Source organism: Dreissena polymorpha, chromosome 1 (assembly GCF_020536995.1).
Source record: "Dreissena polymorpha isolate Duluth1 chromosome 1, UMN_Dpol_1.0, whole genome shotgun sequence".
Lineage (NCBI taxonomy): Eukaryota > Metazoa > Mollusca > Bivalvia > Myida > Dreissenidae > Dreissena > Dreissena polymorpha.
Genome location: NC_068355.1, coordinates 44,477,251 through 44,485,072, shown reverse-complemented (window position 1 = coordinate 44,485,072; position 7,822 = coordinate 44,477,251). Strand labels below are relative to the sequence as shown.

The 7,822-nt window shown below is 37.4% G+C and overlaps 1 long non-coding RNA gene across 1 annotated transcript; it reads right to left on the bottom strand.

The window, feature by feature from the left end:
- Positions 1-880: 880 nt before the first annotated feature.
- Positions 881-7,453, bottom strand: LOC127865124 (uncharacterized). Its single transcript, XR_008042494.1, has 6 exons — positions 6,014-7,453; positions 5,629-5,714; positions 3,851-4,010; positions 3,466-3,551; positions 1,679-1,838; positions 881-1,380 (listed from the first exon to the last, which is right to left on the bottom strand). It is a non-coding gene; the product is annotated as an uncharacterized LOC127865124 (long non-coding RNA).
- Between the last annotated feature and the right edge of the window lie 369 nt (positions 7,454-7,822).

Genomic DNA, 7,822 nt, shown 5'->3' with positions numbered 1-7,822 from the left:
TCTCAGAGTATATAAATTTAATAATCTGCCAGAAAGTGCAAGTCTGGTTGACTGCATCTGACATTAAATAATCAAACGTAATCATTTCAAGTGTGCTTATCGAAATTGTTGCACTTAGTTGTATTCTGATCAAAAGGTCACTGCAGTGTAAGAAGGCTATAGCCGCGTTTATGCAATCCGGTCACAGCAGCAGCCGCAATTAATGCCTTTGTTGTTGTCAGACGGAAACACATGACATGCGTCTATATTGAACTGTTTCTTCGATAGCACAAATAAGTGCCAAAATGTTTACGCTATGTTTAGAAGATCGTTGACGTTATAGGTTACGCATGCGCAATTAATTTCCTTCTATATTACATATAAAATAGTTGAAGTTCGATATCAATTTTAACCATGATCAAGCGCATACCCACTATATCATCATACATCATTGGAAAGATAAATGCGTAATCTTTTGAAAAAATGCATGTCATTAAATTCTATGTGTGCCTAGAATAGGCAAACCGGTTTTGACAGCTGTGCAGACAACCTTTTTGGGCTCAAATAGTATGACCTACTTTCAAAGCCGGGAACCATCAACACAAAAAGTAGAGCACAAAAATGGCTTATTTTTTTATTGCTTACAAATATACCTTCAAGTTGATACCAAAACTAGCCATTTGCAATGCATTTTACAAATCCTTGGCAGCATGCACTCAACAATGTGTGCTAAATATCAAACTGACGCATGTAACCCTAAAAACAGGAGTTCCGCTTTGGGGTTATGTGACCTTTAAGAGAACCCAACCCCTTCAAATCTGAATTAAAGGCACTTTTCCCACAGGTGTAATCTGTTTTCCCACAGGTGTTATCTGTTTTGAGATAGATCACAAAGTTCCGGTACAATGACACACAGATTTATTCATAAAAGTTGCCGTTGAAAGCGCCATGCGTAACAGCGTTTCGCGTCAAGAATTAAGGTAGAAAAGCCAAACTTGGTTATATCATACATGCAGCACTTAGACTCCATACAAGGCATCACTTTCGATTCTAAAAGGCAAAGCTGATGTAACATATGACTTAATAAGTGAAAAAATCATCAATGGCAATATGTGTGCATCAAAGCAGGTTTTGAACCGGATTCGAACAAACTTTTTTTTTAAATTGGCACATTTTAGGTTAAATCCATGTAGAAGCAGCATTTCCAATGTCATTTGACCCAACAAAAGGGCTTGCTTGCATGAAAAAACAACATCTTGACTTCCTGACTAAAAAAAATCATCGTCAGACATGCGCTTTAAGTCTTTTGTCACACCTGGACCTATGATTCCTCGGCTCGAGTTCCGTCTCGGACAGGCTCCGGAAGTGTCAGTCTGGCCCGGGTGCTCAATTCCGTGTAATCTTAGAAAACAAAAAGGTTTTTTGTGCTCATTTACCCATTACGGTGCCAACTAATGTAAGTTAGATACAATTAGAGTAAGCTTTCAATAGTATTTGTTGCTTTATTTGCTGCAAATGAATAATTCACCACGCCGGCATCACATTGTCTGGCACACTGGCAAAGTTATCGCCACAAAATGTGGTTTAAGAGCTGCAGTAAATGTAAAACACCCAATTTTCCTAATTTTGGTGACAAAAGTGTGCCAGGATAAAAAAATCATTTTACAATAGTTTTAATTGAAAATAACGGAGTACTAACCTGCAAAGACACCGATCCTCTCGACACGACTGGGCGAGTGTTGAGGGCCGTCTCCGAATCAGTCATGCTGTACAGTTTATGATGGCCTGTCACTTCAGCCGGACTTGTAAACCAATTTGACGACAGTTCAGGCAGAGCTAAAGACCCATTTCGACACCGCCTACAAATGCACACTTAGGTTTACGCATAATATTGAGGTCACTAAAATACAGATTCCCTGGTGTTTTTCACACAGGGTCTATCACAACAACATTCTTCCAGGAAAGAAAGCATAATATTATTATCATTTTTGTGTTTTCAGCTGAATACTTGATTTTACTTAAACTCTGCAAGATATCCAAACAGGAAAAATAAGGCAAAGTAGTGTTATTCTGAGTAGAATCTGCCTGACGGGGTTGAAGGCGAAGGCAGATAGCAGTGTCGGTCCAAACTTGGCAGGCATTTTTAACAGTAAAAGGCTCAAAAAGTAAACAATAATAATAAATACAGATGAAGTAGAGACATGCATTAAGTTAAGTTCATTATTGAGATTGATGCAAATTAATGTCAAAATGTCACTGAAAAACAATACAGAGTGTTTAAGCAGTTTTAGAATATGTCTCCGGAACAGGTTTCGGTGTGATTTTCCAGCAGTTACCCCCCTTATGACCCCAAGTGCAACAGCCCAATTGCAAACAGTCCTAATTTGGGTCAAATGACATCTGGCAGTTATGTTTTGCAATACAGAGAGTTTTTGATGGTCAATTGTCAATATTCTGGCAGACGACTAACTTGGTTGGATGTGCTTAAAGGTAACGCATGCGCAATTAATTTCCTTCTATATTACATATAAAGTAGTTGAAGTTCGATATCAATTTTTACCATGATCAAGCGCATACCCACTATATCATCATACATCATTGGAAAGATAAATGCATAATCTTTTGAAAAAATGCATGTCATTAAATTATATCTGTGCTAACTCAAAATATTTACCTTAGAATAGGCAAACCGGTTTTGACAGCTGTGCAGACAACCATTTTGGGCTCAAATAGTATGACCTACTTTCAAAGCCGGGAACCATCAACACAAAAAGTAGAGCACAAAAATGGCTTATTTTCTTATTGCTTACAAATATACCTTCAAGTTGATACCAAAACTAGCCATTTGCAATGTATTTTACAAATCCTAGGCAGCATGCACTCAACAATGTGTGCTAAGTATCAAACTGACTGCATTTAACCCTAAAAACAGGAGTTCCGCTTTGGGGTTATGTGACCTTTAAGAGAACCCAACCCCTTCAAATCTGAATTAAAGGCACTTTTCCCACAGGTGTAATCTGTTTTCCCACAGGTGTAATCTGTTTTGAGATAGATCACAAAGTTTCGGTACAATGACACACAGATTTATTCATAAAAGTTGCCGTTGAAAGCGCCATGCGTAACAGCGTTTCGCGTCAAGAATTAAGGTAGAAAAGCCAAACTTGGTTATATCATACATGCAGCACTTAGACTCCATACAAGGCATCACTTTCGATTCTAAAAGGCAAAGCTGATGTAACATATTACTTAATAAGTGAAAAAAATCATCAATGGCAATATGTGTGCATCAAAGTAGGTTTTGAACCGGATTCGAACAAACTTTTTTTTTTTTTAATTGGCACATTTTAGGTTAAATCCATGTAGAAGCAGCATTTCTAATGTCATTTGACCCAACAAAAGGGCTTGCTTGCATGAAAAAACAACATCTTGACTTCCTGACTAAAAAAAAGTCATCGTCAGACATGCGCTTTAAGTCTTTTGTCACACCTGGACCTATGATTCCTTGGCTCGAGTTCCGTCTCGGACAGGCTCCGGAAGTGTCAGTCTGGCCCGGGTGCTCGATTCCGTGTAATCTTAGAAAACAAAAGGTTTTTTGTGCTCATTTACCCATTACGGTGCCAACTAATGTAAGTTAGATACAATTAGAGTAAGCTTTCAATAGTATTTGTTGCTTTATTTGCTGCAAATGAATAATTCACCACGCCGGCATCACATTGTCTGGCACACTGGCAAAGTTATCGCCACAAAATGAAGTTTAAGAGCTGCAGTAAATGTAAAACACCCAATTTTCCTAATTTTGGTGACAAAAGTGTGCCAGGATAAAAAAAAATCATTTTACAATAGATTTAATTGAAAATAACGGAGTACTAACCTGCAAAGACACCGATCCTCTCGACACGACTGGGCGAGTGTTGAGGGCCGTCTCCGAATCAGTCATGCTGTACAGTTTATGATGGCCTGTCACTTCAGCCGGACTTGTAAACCAATTTGACGACAGTTCAGGCAGAGCTAAAGACCCATTTCGACACCGCCTACAAATGCACACTTAGGTTTACGCATAATATTGAGGTCACTAAAATACAGATTCCCTGGTGTTTTTCACACAGGGTCTATCACAACAACATTCTTCCAGGAAAGAAAGCATAATATTATTATCATGTTTGTGTTTTCAGCTGAATACTTGATTTTACTTAAACTCTGCAAGATATCCAAACAGGAAAAATAAGGCAAAGTAGTGTTATTCTGAGTAGAATCTGCCTGACGGGGTTGAAGGCGAAGGCAGATAGCAGTGTCGGTCCAAACTTGGCAGGCATTTTTAACAGTAAAAGGCTCAAAAAGTAAACAATAATAATAAATACAGATGAAGTAGAGACATGCATTAAGTTCATTATTGATATTGATGCAAATTAATGTCAAAATGTCACTGAAAAACAATACATAGTGTTTAAGCAGTTTTAGAATATGTCTCCGGAACAGGTTTCGGTGTGATTTTCCAGCATTTACCCCCTTATGACCCCAAGTGCAACAGCCCAATTGCAAACAGCCCTAATTTGGGTCAAATGACATCTGGCAGTTATGTTTTGCAATACAGAGAGTTTTTGATGGTCAATTGTCAATATTCTGGCAGACGACTAACTTGGTCGGATGTGCTTAAAGGTAACGCATGCGCAATTAATTTCCTTCTATATTACATATAAAGTAGTTGAAGTTCGATATCAATTTTTACCATGATCAAGCGCATACCCACTATATCATCATACATCATTGGAAAGATAAATGCATAATCTTTTGAAAAAATGCATGTCATTAAATTATATCTGTGCTAACTCAAAATATTTACCTTAGAATAGGCAAACCGGTTTTGACAGCTGTGCAGACAACCATTTTGGGCTAAAATAGTATTACCTACTTTCAAAGCCGGGAACCATCAACACAAAAAGTAGAGCACAAAAATGGCTTATTTTCTTATTGCTTACAAATATACCTTCAAGTTGATACCAAAACTAGCCATTTGCAATGTATTTTACAAATCCTAGGCAGCATGCACTCAACAATGTGTGCTAAGTATCAAACTGACTGCATTTAACCCTAGAAACAGGAGTTCCGCTTTGGGGTTATGTGACCTTTAAGAGAACCCAACCCCTTCAAATCTGAATTAAAGGCACTTTTCCCACAGGTGTAATCTGTTTTCCCACAGGTGTAATCTGTTTTGAGATAGATCACAAAGTTCCGGTACAATGACACACAGATTTATTCATAAAAGTTGCCGTTGAAAGCGCCATGCGTAACAGCGTTTCGCGTCAAGAATTAAGGTAGAAAAGCCAAACTTGGTTATATCATACATGCAGCACTTAGACTCCATACAAGGCATCACTTTCGATTCTAAAAGGCAAAGCTGATGTAACATATGACTTAATAAGTGAAAAAAATCATCAATGGCAATATGTGTGCATCAAAGTAGGTTTTGAACCGGATTCGAACAAACTTTTTTTTTAAATTGGCACATTTTAGGTTAAATCCATGTAGAAGCAGCATTTCTAATGTCATTTGACCCAACAAAAGGGCTTGCTTGCATGAAAAAACAACATCTTGACTTCCTGACTAAAAAAAAGTCATCGTCAGACATGCGCTTTAAGTCTTTTGTCACACCTGGACCTATGATTCCTTGGCTCGAGTTCCGTCTCGGACAGGCTCCGGAAGTGTCAGTCTGGCCCGGGTGCTCGATTCCGTGTAATCTTAGAAAACAAAAGGTTATTTGTGCTCATTTACCCATTACGGTGCCAACTAATGTAAGTTAGATACAATTAGAGTAAGCTTTCAATAGTATTTGTTGCTTTATTTGCTGCAAATGAATAATTCACCACGCCGGCATCACATTGTCTGGCACACTGGCAAAGTTATCGCCACAAAATGTGGTTTAAGAGCTGCAGTAAATGTAAAACACCCAATTTTCCTAATTTTGGTGACAAAAGTGTGCCAGGATAAAAAAAAATCATTTTACAATAGATTTAATTGAAAATAACGGAGTACTAACCTGCAAAGACACCGATCCTCTCGACACGACTGGGCGAGTGTTGAGGGCCGTCTCCGAATCAGTCATGCTGTACAGTTTATGATGGCCTGTCACTTCAGCCGGACTTGTAAACCAATTTGACGACAGTTCAGGCAGAGCTAAAGACCCATTTCGACACCGCCTACAAATGCACACTTAGGTTTACGCATAATATTGAGGTCACTAAAATACAGATTCCCTGGTGTTTTTCACACAGGGTCTATCACAACAACATTCTTCCAGGAAAGAAAGCATAATATTATTATCATTTTTGTGTTTTCAGATGAATACTTGATTTTACTTAAACTCTGCAAGATATCCAAACAGGAAAAATAAGGCAAAGTAGTGTTATTCTGAGTAGAATCTGCCTGACGGGGTTGAAGGCGAAGGCAGATAGCAGTGTCGGTCCAAACTTGGCAGGCATTTTTAACAGTAAAAGGCTCAAAAAGTAAACAATAATAATAAATACAGATGAAGTAGAGACATGCATTAAGTTCATTATTGAGATTGATGCAAATTAATGTCAAAATGTCACTGAAAAACAATACAGAGTGTTTAAGCAGATTTAGAATATTTCTCCGGAACAGGTTTCGGTGTGATTTTCCAGCATTTACCCCCCTTATGACCCCAAGTGCAACAGCCCAATTGCAAACAGCCCTAATTTGGGTCAAATTACATCTGGCAGTTATGTTTTGCAATACAGAGAGTTTTTGATGGTCAATTGTCAACATTCTGGCAGACGACTAACTTGGTCGGATGTGCTTAAAGGTAACGCATGCGCAATTAATTTCCTTCTATATTACATATAAAGTGGTTGAAGTTCGATATCAATTTTTACCATGATCAAGCGCATACCCACTATATCATCATACATCATTGGAAAGATAAATGCATAATCTTTTGAAAAAATGCATGTCATTAAATTATATCTGTGCTAACTCAAAATATTTACCTTAGAATAGGCAAACCGGTTTTGACAGCTGTGCAGACAACCATTTTGGGCTCAAATAGTATGACCTACTTTCAAAGCCGGGAACCATCAACACAAAATGTAGAGCACAAAAATGGCTTATTTTCTTATTGCTTACAAATATACCTTCAAGTTGATACCAAAACTAGCCATTTGCAATGTATTTTACAAATCCTAGGCAGCATGCACTCAACAATGTGTGCTAAGTATCAAACTGACATGTAACCCTAAAAACAGGAGTTCCGGTTTGGGGTTATGTGACCTATAACGTGGATTCATTAATAATATTGTTCTCTCACTACATTTATTGAGTATTTAGTACTTTTATAAGACTTAAGGATACATTTTTAGTAGAACAGTCGACATGGGTCGTCGTTGTATATTGTCTGTAACGTCCATTTTCTATCGACCATAATAATCGTGAATGCATCCCGACATTCCTAAAAATTGTGATAAAATATTTTGATATTATGAGCTTAAAAACTCAATTTTACAGGATAAGGTTACCTAAGTAATTTTTTACTGGAATCAATAAATGTATTGGCATACGTCCATAAACGTACTTGGAACTAAAATTAGATACGCGTTTAGATGAAATAACAACAACCTTTTCATTTTTGATATGGTTCTCTTCCAATATTTTAATAAACACAAATATTAACATTGGTAGGTTCCGCTTATAATAAAAATTCGAGTACACAATTGACATCATGGCTGCAACTGTGTGAGGAAAGTGTATGTTTTAATGATACATACTTTTCTAATCGTATTTTGTCTAGAACAACTGGTGCTACTGTAGTATATATAAATTGTGATATTTT